The sequence below is a fragment of the Myotis yumanensis genome, unplaced genomic scaffold (genome assembly GCF_028538775.1).
Source record: "Myotis yumanensis isolate MYYU_CA2020_CCGP unplaced genomic scaffold, mMyoYum1.0.hap1 SCAF_1, whole genome shotgun sequence".
Classification (NCBI taxonomy): Eukaryota; Metazoa; Chordata; class Mammalia; order Chiroptera; family Vespertilionidae; genus Myotis; species Myotis yumanensis.
Genome location: NW_027223752.1, coordinates 117301614 through 117314794, shown reverse-complemented (window position 1 = coordinate 117314794; position 13181 = coordinate 117301614). Strand labels below are relative to the sequence as shown.

The 13181-nt window shown below is 44.8% G+C and overlaps 1 pseudogene; it reads right to left on the bottom strand.

Moving 5' to 3' along the window:
• Window positions 1-11719: 11719 nt before the first annotated feature.
• Window positions 11720-12851, bottom strand: LOC139005306 (high mobility group protein B1 pseudogene; annotated as a pseudogene).
• Window positions 12852-13181: the final 330 nt, after the last annotated feature.

Here is a 13181-nt window from a genome sequence, read left to right as displayed (position 1 = left end):
CAACCAAAAAAATGAGTTCACGTGTCCCCTCTGACATGCTATGTATCATAGGTTCGCCATCACTGTCTTAGCCTGTTGTTCACAGATCTTATCATATTCTGCTCTCCATAGTACTGACTGGCATCTAAAGTCATTTTAGCTAAAATCTGCCAGTCCCAAGGCATCATATGTTAATTTTCAGACAAAGTATTCAGGAGTCCTTTTGTAAAAGGATGGTTAGCCCCATTTTCTCTACCAGATGAGCCTTCCCAGACTAGAGTTGGAGGATCTGGGGCCTTAGGTTTTACAGACTTTTGATTCCCAATATGAAGTGGGCATAATGCAATTTGAACAAGAGCCCATGTAGTTAAAGATAACAAGGGCACTCATTTTCCTTGAGCCTGATTTAAGAGAGTACCTTTTGACACCTTAATTCCTTTATCCTTGAGCATGCAAGCTAAAAATTTACAATGATGTTTTTGCATTTTACTTGAATTCTTCCCCATTATAACCTGGCTGATTAAAAACGTTCTCATCCACTTAAGGTTGCGACTCTGAAGCTGGCATGGGCTTTGTGCGCGATGAACTTCCCACCTTTCCGGTGAATTTCCACTTTTTCTTTTTAATTTGTTTTTCGTGCAGGCAAATCTTCTCCTCCAGATTCCTATTCGGGCACCAGATGCTGCAACCTTTGCAGCAGGGTTCAGGATCTGAAGGAGTGGCTGATGCACAAATGAAAATACTATACAAGAAATATGAATTTAGAAGGCATGGGGGGCAGGTGGAGACCTTCTTTCTTGAGGAGGCACATCGAAACCTGGCCTTATCTGCGTTTTATTCAGTTTTAGATACACATCTTGCCCTCAGTAAAGCACCGCAAACAGGTGGCAGACAGACTGTCTCTAAGGTCAATAAAGATCAGTAAAGATCAGTAAGGTTCAGTAAACACTTACTTTGAGGCTATTAAGTCAGGAAATTGCTTCGAGCCACCGCTATCTCAACATGAACAATGGTGCTTAGCATCAGCCGTGCTAACACCCAAGGTCCATCAGCCTCCTGTGTTCCTTGGTGCACTCTCATGATAGTATCAGCAGTGAGCGGCTTCCCACAAATATTATTTTTTATTAGTTTCAAATGTACAACATAGTGGTTAGCCATTTATATAATTTACCAAAGTGATCCCCTAATAAATCTAGTACCCACCTGGACCCATAGTTATTGTAATAACCAAGAGTTATTACAATATTATTGACTACTAGACTCCCATTGCAAGAAGAGATTTGTGCAATAGGCCTTCCTTCCCTGGCTGCCAGCACTGGTTTTCCTCCGGCACCCGAGACCCAGGCCTTCGCTCCAGCCACAGCGGAGAAGCCAAGCCTCGAGGCTTCTCCACTCCGACCACAGTAGAGAAGCCAAGCCTCTTCAGTCTTCAGTCGTCAGTCATCTTCAGTCTTCAGTCTTCACTCAGCCGGAGCCTTCAGTCTTCACTCTGTGCCTGCATATGTAAATTAACCACCATCTTTGTTGGATTAATTTGCATACTCATCCTGATTGGCTGGTGGGCATAGCGGAGTGACACCAATTTGCATGTTTCTCTTTTATTAGTGTAGATCAGCCATGGGCAAACTATGGCCCGCGGGCCGGATCTGGCCCATTTGAAATGAATAAAACTAAAAAAAAAAAAAAGACCGTACCCCTTTTATGTAATGATGTTTACTTTGAATTTATATTAGTTCACACAAACACTCCATCCATGCATTTGTTCCGGCCCTCCTGTCCAGTTTAAGAACCCATTGTGGCCCTCGAGTCAAAAAGTTTGCCCACCCCTGGTGTAGATACTAGTGGCCTGGTGCACTAATTCATGCACACTGAAAGGAAATTAATTAGAAGAAATATTTTGATATCATTATTTACCCTTTCTCTATAATAGAAGTATCAACCAAATTCATGATTGACAATGACAGATCAAAACACACACGTGCGATTGTCACCAGCAAGAGCTTTATATGTATTGCACATGTGCGAATCAACTTAGCTTTTTTTTTGTTTTGTTTTAAATATATTTTTATTGATTTTTTACAGAGAGGAAGGGGAAGGGATAGAGAGTTAGAAACATCAATGAGAGAGAAACATCGATCAGCTGCCTCCTGCACACCCCCCACTGGGGATGTGCCCGCAACCAAGGTACATGCCCTTGACCAGAACCGAACCTGGGACCCTTCAGTCTGAAGGCTGATGCCCTATCCACTGAGCCAAACCAGTCAGGGCCAACTTAGCTTTTTATATATATAAAATGAACTTGCTTAATTAGACCTGCTTTCTGATGTAGCTAAACTTTTTCCAGCCCAGTGAAGCACCCCAACTTCTCTTTCAGGTAATTGTCAGCAACACAGCAGTAAAAATCAACATGAAGCAGATTATTATTGTAGATCATGCAGGGAGAACAAAGGGTAAAATATTTAACTGTAGCAGTGTTTGACTATATTCTGTGCAGTGACAAAAAAACGTGAAGTCATTTTCAAGATCCACCATTTCTTACTTCTTTTCAGTCAAGTCAAGTTTCTAAGCTTTCTAAATCTTCATTTTCCTGCTAATGAAAAGAAAATAGGATTCCACCGAATCTCCTATCTACCTACTTCAGGACTTTTGTGAGGATCAAATGAGATAAGGCATGGGAAAACACTTCACAGACATTGGTTAAAGTGTAAATGTTTCCACCTATCTATAAAGCAAGTCTTGTTCCTAGGCTGAAGAAACTGCAAGGAGGCTAGTCGCTAGGAAGAGGAATCTGGGTGTTGCTATGGAATGTCATTACCTGGACGGACACTTAGAATATTAGCCTTTTATATATATAGATTCCCTATGCTGTACTTTACATCCTTGTGATTATTTTGTAACTACCTTCTCCTTTTTCACCCTGTCCCCAAACACCCTCCCTCTAGCAACCATCAGTTTGTTCTCTGCATCTATGAGTCTGTTTCTGTTTTGTTTGTTTGTTTATATTGTTCTTTATATCCCACACAAGTGAAATCATATGGTATTTATCTTTTTTTGTCTGACTTATTTCACTCTTGCTTATTAATTATTCATGATAGACAGGTGTGAGATGGTATCTCATTGTGGTTTTAATTTGCATTTCTCTTATGATTAGTGACATTGAGCATCTTTTCATATGCCTATTGGCCATCTGTATGTTCTCTTTGGAGAAGTGTTTATTCAGGTCTTCTCCCCAGTTTTTAATTGGATTATTTAAAATTTTATTTTGTGGGGTGGGTATTTTTTTGTGGTTAAGCTATATTTATTTACAAATTTTGGATATTAAAGGTTCTGTGATTTTAACAGCTCCTGTGTGATGCTTTTGTTGCTGTTCCATGGACCACAGTTTGCAAAGAGCTATACTGTACAGACTTTGAATTCACATGACATTTACTATATGAAATTTAGTGTTATAATATGCCTTTGTTTTATAATGTAAATGTATTGCCTACTCAACTGCATTTTACATTGCAAGAGAGCTTTTAACAGCATTTGAATGGCTGATTATTCTTTCCTGCTCAAAACAATTTTTCCTCCTGATTCCTGTACATTACAATCCCAAGTTTTGTTTATACCTCAGTGGCTTCACATTTCAGTCCTTGAAGAGTAAGTTCTAAATAAATGAATCTTCTATATGGGTCCATTACCTATGGTTAAGTAGATACTAATACAAACACTATGCCCTCACTCCTGAATGGGGTTAGAAAGCCTTTCTGACATTATGCCCCCCAATAAGAGTTTACAGTTTGAGTTAGATAGGACAACAAACATGTGAATGAAGACTTGGTGATAAAGTCAGGGACCCAAAGACTCCAGGTCACATACTCATTTATTAGATTACTAGAGGCCCAGCGCGATTGAAATCTCTCCGGGAGGCGCTCTGCCTCCCGCGGTGGGAAGAGGCACCCTGTGGGCCGCTGCGGGAGTCAGGCCCGACCTACCGCTGCCACGGGCAGCCGGGACCCTCACCTGACTTCTGCCCCAGGCCCCGCTGCCCCCATTCCTGTGTCCGCTCTGGGGGTGCCCAAGCCGGCACAGCGGCTCGGCCAGCCCCAGCCCCCCTCCCCCCACCAGCCCCCCCGCAACCACCACCACCAGCCCCCCTGCCTGTGTCTGCTCTGGGCCGCTGGAGCTGCTGCACTGGCTTGGGCAGGCTCTCCTGTCTCTTTCTCGGTCTTCGCTCCACGCCTCACCTGCACACGCAACCTCTTCCTGTCCGGTCATCTCGTTATGGCGCCCCAGCCTAATTTGCATATTACCTCTTTATGTATTAAGATCATATATAATTTTGCTATAGTTTGAAGGTTTAAGAGCTGGTCACATTGTATTTATTTTAAAACAAAGTGTTTGTTAGGCTGAACTTCATATTATTTTTCATGCATGGATAGTTAGGATATTTTCAGGTATATATAATGATGCCTAATTCACTCAGCTCAAACAATATGAAATGTTATTATCTCACAAAACAGAAAATCTAGTGGGTAGGGTAACTCTAGGTAAGGTGTAACTATGATCTAGCCTCCTTTTTTTGTTTGTTAATCCTCACCCAATAATACATTTTTCCCCATTGATTTTTAGAGAAAGTGGAAGGGCAGGGGAGGGCAGAGAGAGAGAGGTAGAAACAAGTGTGAAGTAATGGACCTAGAGGTATTATGCTTAGTGAAATAAGTCAGGCAGAGAAAGACAAATATCATATGATTTCACTTATATGTGGAATCTAAAGAACAAAATAAATGAACAAACAAAACAGAAACAGGGAAGGCAGGGGATGGGGGTAAGAGATCAACCAAAGGACTTTATGCTAACTTAAAAGAAATCTCTCCGGAAAAAATGACAAAATGTCATAAACACTTGGACAAACACTTTTGTATTTACCAATAGTAAACAATTATGCCTGCAGCTACCACCTGAAACTGTTTTGGCTCTGACTCCAGGACCAACATTCTGGCCTTTAACTGTTTGATAGGGTGTCATAAAACACATCATACTTAGGCCAGCTTTTTAAGTGTGCAGAGAATTCATTTTGAATAATTTTATAGGAATATTTGTCTTAGAGTGTTTCTTCATTCTCTACATTTACTTGTCAATTTACTATCAGTCTCTCTTCTACCTAGGATTCCCAAAAGAAGCCAAATACATCTTCTTAATCACTTGCTATCTCTAGCCACACTTCAGATTTCAGCTCTTTTATTTAGTTGCCCTGGGCAGACAAGTGCATAAAATTGGCTCGCTCTCTCTCGCTCGCGCTCTCTCTCTCTCTCTCTGAGACACAGGAATCCTGGGTTTTTGAAGCCTATTACTACTAAGACCCAGCGCTACCAATTCTTCCATAGCTCAGATCTCTACAGTGATTTTAGTCCCTGATTCAGTTTCCTTCTGATTATCTTGCTCTACGTAACTCAATCCTAGTTTGCTTCCTGATTTATACTTTCTTTCCCACCTCCACACATAAATTCAACTTCTTTGACCCTTTGTTCCATAATTCTTTTGTCACATTCCTGCCTATCATGTTATCATTTAAAAACTTTATTTACACTGAATAATAAATAGCTAATGTTTATCTAATGCTTACTACGTACCAGGCACCATATTAAGCGGTTTGCATGCTAATATCTGAATCTCCACAAACTCCTAAGAAGTAAATTATGTTAGTTCTTCCACTTTACAGATGAGACTGAGAATGATTAAAAATTGACTTACCCAAGATTATCTAGCTAGGTAGGTGATAACCCAGAATTTGAAACCAAACACTTTGGTTCCAGAGCCTGTATTATATTGCCTACAATATACGCAAGAATTAAAAGAAGATAGCAGTAGATTAAGAAGAAAGAATGAGGGTTTTGATTTAAGCTTTTTGACATTAACTAATAAAACCATCATGGGCAAACTATAATCATTCAATGTTTTCATTCATAAAATAAAGAGATTGAAGTAGAAAAAACTAGTATTTCATTTCATAATATTCTGTAATCCTACTGTGTGAAAAATGTATCTTTGGATTTTATTTTTCCCTGACATTTCACTCTCCTCTCAAATATTCTCATGTTAATTCCAGCACTAGTTACATACTAGCAGTGAAACAGAAGTATACGTTCTATTTTTATTTCTGTAAAGCAAAATATGTTTGGGTGGGATAAAACTTTAGAAAATTTCAAATCTCATCCCTATTTTTAGGGCATTTTTAGATCTGATCTCTCAATGAGGGCATAAGATGTTTAAAGGTGGAATATTACTGTGGTTTTGCCCAAGAAACCAGTGTTTACTTGGTACAGATCCTATAGTTTCTATAGCCGAAACAACTGGTTATTGCTTCAAAAAGCAATCCATCCCATTATTTTTTTCTGATTCCATGTTTCTATTTATTTTTTAAAATTCATTTTTTATGTTTATCAAGCCTAATTCCATTTACTTTTTTAAAAATATGTTTTTATTGATTTCAGAGAGGAAGGGAGAGGGAGATAGAGATAGAAACATCAATGGTAAGAGAATCCCCCTACTAGGGATCAAGCTGGCAACCCAGACACATGCCCTGACCGGGGAATCAAACTGGTGACCTCTTGGTTCCTGGGTCAATGCTCAAACACTGAGCAACAACGGCCAGGCTAATTCCATTTACTTTTAAGAATTAAAGTTGAATTAGAAATTGTAACGGCTCCAGAACTAAAATTCCTTATTCCGTTAAGTTGAAACGTGTTGAAAGCATCAAAAAGGTCAGAGAGAAAGAGGGTCAGTGGGGGTAAAAGAGTAAAACCCTGTAAACAGGCACACATACAAACTGAAAGCAGGTCCTTCGATCTCTGTAAGTCTTCAATCTCTCTATGAGAATTAACATGTGTTCACTTGCCAACTCTTTTGTTCTTTAGAAAAATGGCTTTTAACTGCCATTATAATTATTTTGGCAATTCATATTTTGCCTGTTTTTTTTCTTTTTTGAGAAGTCAATAGTGAAGAAGGAATTTAACTTTAGAAAGTATCAGTTATACACACCTATTGTAGAAGTATAAGAAAATATGGATAAATAAGAAAAAAAACCTCCCTTTAACTGAATATGATGGTTGCACAATTCTGTAAGCTTATTTAAAATCATTGAATTGTACATTTTAAATGTGTGCATCTTAGGATATGTAAATTAAAACTTTATAAAGTTTTCAAAATCCTTTTAAATCATTCATGCAAATGCACATATACACCATAGGACTATCCTCTAACATTGCTTTGTAATTGCCATTTTTCGCCCCGGTTAACCACATATCATGACCATTTTTCTAGACTAATTCCTGTTTTTCTATAATATCATTTTAAATGGTAGCATAGTTTTTTATTTTTATATTATATTTTTTAATCCTGACCTGAGGATGTGTTTATTGGTTTCAGAGAAAGAGGAAGGGAGAGAGAGAAACATGGATAGGCTGCCTCCCATACATGCCCAACCAGGGATCTAACCTGAAACCTAGGTATGTGCCCTGACTGGGAATCAAATCTGCAACCTTTTCGTTGTAGGAGATGATGCTCCAACAAACTGAGCAACCCAGCCAGCACCTATATTGTAATTTGTTTAACCAACTCATTCCTGGAACACTTTGCAGCTAGATTTTGGTGCAAATTTCCTTAGGTTAAGTTATTAGTGAAGAATTAATTCTGGATCAAAGGTATGCTCATTTTAAGATTTTTCTTACTTACAAATTGCCCTCTAGAAAAACTGTACCAATTTGTACTCTTACAAGCTATCATTCTGTCCCTGCTTCTTTCCCATCAAAATTAGTATTAGCATTTTATAAAATATCTACCATTTTGGCAGCTAAAAATCGAATCTTATTAATTTATTTTTTTTTATATTTAAATAATTTTTATTTCTTAAAGTATTACAAAGAGTATTACATATGTCTCCTTTTTTCCCCCCCTTGACATTCCCCCGGCCCCTACCCCCCCGCCCCCCCCCGCCCCGTGTCTTGTGTCCATTGGTTAATCTTATATGCATGCATATAAGTCCTTCAGTTGGTCTCTTAATCCCCCCCCCCCAACCCTCCCCAGGCTTCCCACTGTAGTTTAACATTCTGTTCAATGTTGCTCTGCTTCTGTATCTACCCCTGTTCATCAGTCCATACTGGTCCCCTTTATTTGTCCCAACCTCACTGGAGTAGTCTCAACCTCACCAGGGCCGTCTGAGCCTCACCAGGGCCGTTTCAACCTCACCGGGGCCGTCCCTACCTCACGGGGGCCGTTTCAACCTCACCGGGGTTGTCCCTACCACACCGGGGCTGTTTCAACCTGACCGGGGTTGTCCCTACCACACCGGGGCCGTTTCGACCTGACCAGGGTCATCCCTACCTCACGGGGGCCGTTTCAACCTCACCGGGGTCGTCCCTACCTCACGGGGGCCGTTTCAACCTCACCGGGGTTGTCCCTACCACACCGGGGCTGTTTCAACCTGACTGGGGTTGTCCCTACCACACCGGGGCCGTTTCGACCTGACTGGGGTCGTCCCTACCTCACGGGGGCCGTTTCAACCTGACCGGGGTTGTCCCTACCACACCGGGGCCGTTTCGACCTGACCAGGGTCGTCCCTACCTCACAGGGGCCGTTTCAACCTCACCGGGGTTGTCCCTACCACACCGGGGCTGTTTCAACCTGACTGGGGTTGTCCCTACCACACCGGGGCCGTTTCGACCTGACTGGGGTCGTCCCTACCTCACGGGGGCTGTTACAACCTCACCGGGGTCGTCCCTACCACACCGGGGCCGTTTCGACCTGACCAGGGTCGTCCCTACCTCACGGGGGCCGTTTCAACCTCACCGGGGTCGTCCCTACCTCACGGGGGCCGTTTCAACCTCACCGGGGTTGTCCCTGCCACACCGGGGCTGTTTCAACCTGACCGGGGTTGTCCCTACCACACCGGGGCCGTTTCGACCTGACTGGGGTTGTCCCTACCACACCAGGGCCGTTTCGACCTGACCAGGGTCATCCCTACCTCACGGGGGCCGTTTCAACCTCACCGGGGTCGTCCCTACCTCACAGGGGCCGTTTCAACCTGACCGGGGTCGTCCCTACCACACCGGGGCCGTTTCGACCTGACCAGGGTCGTCCCTACCTCACGGGGGCCGTTTCAACCTCACCGGGGTCGTCCCTACCTCACGGGGGCCGTTTCAACCTCACCGGGGTTGTCCCTACCACACCGGGGCTGTTTCAACCTGACTGGGGTTGTCCCTACCACACCGGGGCCGTTTCGACCTGACCGGGGTCGTCCCTACCTCATGGGGGCCGTTTCAACCTCACCGGGGTCGTCCCTACCTCACGGGGGCCGTTTCAACCTCACCGGGGTTGTCCCTACCACACCGGGGCCGTTTCGACCTGACCAGGGTCGTCCCTACCTCACGGGGGCCATTTCAACCTCACCGGGGTTGTCCCTACCACACTGGGGCTGTTTCAACCTCACCGGGGTCGTCCCTACCACACCGGGGCCGTTTCGACCTGACCAGGGTCGTCCCTACCTCACGGGGGCCGTTTCGACCTCACCGGTGTCGTCCCTACCTCACAGGGGCCGTTTCAACCTCACCGGGGCCGTTTCAATCTCACCGGGGTCGTCCCTACCTCTCGGGGGCCGTTTCAACCTGACCGGGGTTGTCCCTACCACACCGGGGCCGTTTCGACCTGACCGGGGTCGTCCCTACCACACCGGGATTGTTTCAACCTCACCGGGGCCATCCCCACCTCACCGGGGCCATCCCAGCCTTACCGGGGAAACAGGAAGTTTTGCCCTCTGTCCCCTGCCGGCGGCTCCCCACCAGACAAAATCTCCAGTCGTTCCTGGTGGTTGAACATCCAGCACTCCTGCCCTCCACCAAGTGCACAGACTGCCTGTCTGCTGTCCCCCAGCGTCCCACAAGAGACTGGGACCAGTGGGCATGTTTGTGCGCTTGCTGGTACAGCAGTTCCACAGTGCCGGCCGAGTCAGGCCCAGCCCTGGCCGGCCCCGGACCCGACTCTGCCCCCCGATTGTGTCCCTCCCAGATGCAAGGAGCTGAAATCTGCAGCCTGCTGGGATGGGCTCTGTACTTGGTGCCTCTGCACATCCTACTCAGTCTCAATGCGCTTCTTTCTATGCGAGGAGTTGAAATCTGCAGTTTGTTGGGTTGGGCTCTGTACTTGGTGTCACATCCTACTCAGTCTCAATGTTCTTTCTCTCCTTCCAGTTGTAGAGCTTCCACTGGGCCAACTTTCCCATGGTTCTGTATGATAGGTGTTTGTCTGATATTTGGTAGTTTCGATGTTGTTGTGTGAGGTAGCACGCACAGGTCTCTTCCTTATGCCGCCATCCTGGTTCTCCTGGGTCTGCTTCTTGAGTGTGTTTCCCATGGCTGCGAGCAGTTGAAGTCTGCAATTTGTTGGGATAGGCTGCAAAAGCGCAGGTGGGTCTTTTTGTGCACCTGGCACAGCTTGGATGGGGATGTAAATTGATTAGGGCTGAGACTCAGGGAGTTGCCATGGCGGAGCAAATAGCACTGACTGAGTGTCTGCGGCCCCTTGAATCTCTGCCAGGGCTTTGTGTCCCCCAGTGCCGGCGAGCAGCTGTGCAACAGAGTCTCCCTCGCTTTCTGATGGCTGCAAGGCCGTGCTGCCTCTCCCCGTAGGGTCTGGTGCCTCATGATCCCGCCTGAACCAGCTCAGTGGATTTGAAAGTTTGCAGAAGCAAAGGCGTTTCTACTTGTGAGTCTGGCACAGCCCAGATGGGAATGTAAATTGCGTAGGGCGGGGTCACAGGGAGTCGCCGGGGCGGAGACTCAGAGGCCCCTTGCCTATCCAGGACTCCAGGACTTTGTGTCCCCCAGTGCGGCGAGCAGCCGAGCGCCAGAGCCTCCCTCGCTTCGGACCGCTGGAAGGCCGTGCCGTCTCTCGCCTTGGGGCCTGGGGCCTCAGAGACCTGCCCGAACCAGCTCAGTGGATTTGAGAGTTTGTAAAAGCACAGTCATTCCCTCTTGTGCCTCTGGCACAGCCCTGAGGGTAGGGCGGGATCACAGGGAGTCGCCAGCGCGGTGGCGGTGTCTCCGCGCCCCTCGCCTCCCCGGGACACCAGGACTTCCTGTCCCTCAGTGCCGAGCAGCCGCGTGTCAGAGCTTCCCTCGCTCTCCGACCACTGCAAGGCCGTGGCCGCCTCTCCCTGTGGGATCTGGGGCCTCAGAGACCCGCCCCGAGCAAGCCCAGAGGATTCGAGGGTTCGTAAAAAACCGAGAATCCATTTGCAGCCCGCGTGGCGTGTGACTGCGTACCTCTGGTTTTGGTGCCTCCGTAGCTCCCACTCAGTCTCACTGCGCTTCTTTCTTTTCCTCCAGTTGTAGATCTCCCACTGGGCCAACTTCCCCATGGTTCTGAGTGGCGGTTGTTTACTTCATAGTTGATAGTTTCAATGATGCTGTGAGAGAGCAGCACACACAGGTCCGCTCCCTACGCCGCCATCTTCCTTTCTCCCCGAATCTTATTAATTTAGATTTCAATTACAAATAAAGTTGACCTTTTGCATCATTTATTAGAAATTTGTATCTCAATTTATGTTTGTCCATTTAAAGGGAGATATTTTGGTTAGAGTGAAGGAGAGTTCAATTTTTTTTAATAAAAAAACTGTATTTACTTAGAAGCATTCAGAATGTCAACAAAACAGCTGCAACTTTTTTTTTTGCAATTACAGAGTGGTAGTCAGTTAACAGAACAACAATTATTTCGTATAAGCGGCATCAGAGACAACTGAAGATGAAAAACTACCATCCCCATATATAACTAATTTGTGCTGTGCACCAACAAGAACCTGCTTTAAATTTCCATGCCAATTTACAATCCCCATACTGTACCAGGCAAGGTTAGTGGCTATTGAAAATACCACCAGGACAGGGCTATCTAAAGACACATTCGGTAGTGTGTTAACTATACAAAAAAAGACACTGTACAGTTTAAAAACAAATCTTACACAGCCTTACATTTCAATTTTTTTTCTTTATAAGGAGTGAGTTGTGTACTGGGGGGTTAAATGCTTTATAGACAAGAAAAAAACAACTGCGCTAGAACCAACTTACTCATCATCATCTTCTTCATCATCTTCTTCATCTTCCTCCTCCTCTTCCTCATCATCTTCCTCATCTTCTTCCTCTTCCTTCTTTTTCTTGCTTTTTTCAGCCTTGACAACTCCCTTTTTGGCAGCATCAGGCTTTCCTTTAGCTCGGTATGCAGCAATATCCTTTTCATATTTCTCCTTCAGCTTAGCAGCCTTCTTTTCATAAGGCTGCTTGCCATCTGCAGCAGTGTTATTCCACATCTCTCCCAGCTTCTTTGCAACGTCACCAATGGATAGGCCAGGATGCTCTCCTTTGATTTTTGGGCGATACTCAGAACAAAACAAGAAAAAGGCCAAAGGAGGCTTCTTGGGTGCATTGGGATCCTTGAATTTCTTTTTTGTTTCCCCTTTAGGAGGAATATAAGTTTTCATTTCTCTCTCATAACGAGCCTTGACCGCCTTTGCCATGTCTTCAAATTTTCCTTTCTCCTTAGCAGACATGGTCTTCCACCTCTCTGAGCACTTCTTAGAAAACTCTGAGAAGTGGACGGAAGCATCTGGGTACTTCTTCTTGTTTTCCTCCCGGCAAGTTTGCACAAAGAAGGCATACGATGACATTTTGCCTCTCGGCTTCTTAGGATCTCCTTTGCCCATGTTTAATTACTTTCCCTCAGCTAGCACACAGTCACCCAGTACCCGGCCGGCTTGCACTTGCCCCGGCGCTGTCTCTATGGAGCTCAATGTACTGCAATGGCTGTGAGAGCCGGAGCCAGACGCAGCCTCCTCACTCTCTCCGCTCTGTCTCAATTTTTTAAAATAACAACAACAAACTTGTATTATCTTAGAGTGTCTGTGGGTTAGAATCTGGGTGTGGCTTAGCTGGGTCCTCTGTCTCAGGGTCTCTTACAAGAACACAAACAAGGTGTTAGCCAGGGCTGCAATCTCACCTGAGTGCTTGATTGCTGGAAGAGTCACTTTGATGTATGCTCACGTGGTTGTTGGCAGGATTGAGCTCCTCATATCCTCATTGGCTTTTTTTTTTTTTTTTTGGTTCTTTAGTTTATTTATTTATTTTTTATTTATCTTTATTGTTGAAAATATTACAGATGTCCTCTTTTCCCCCTCA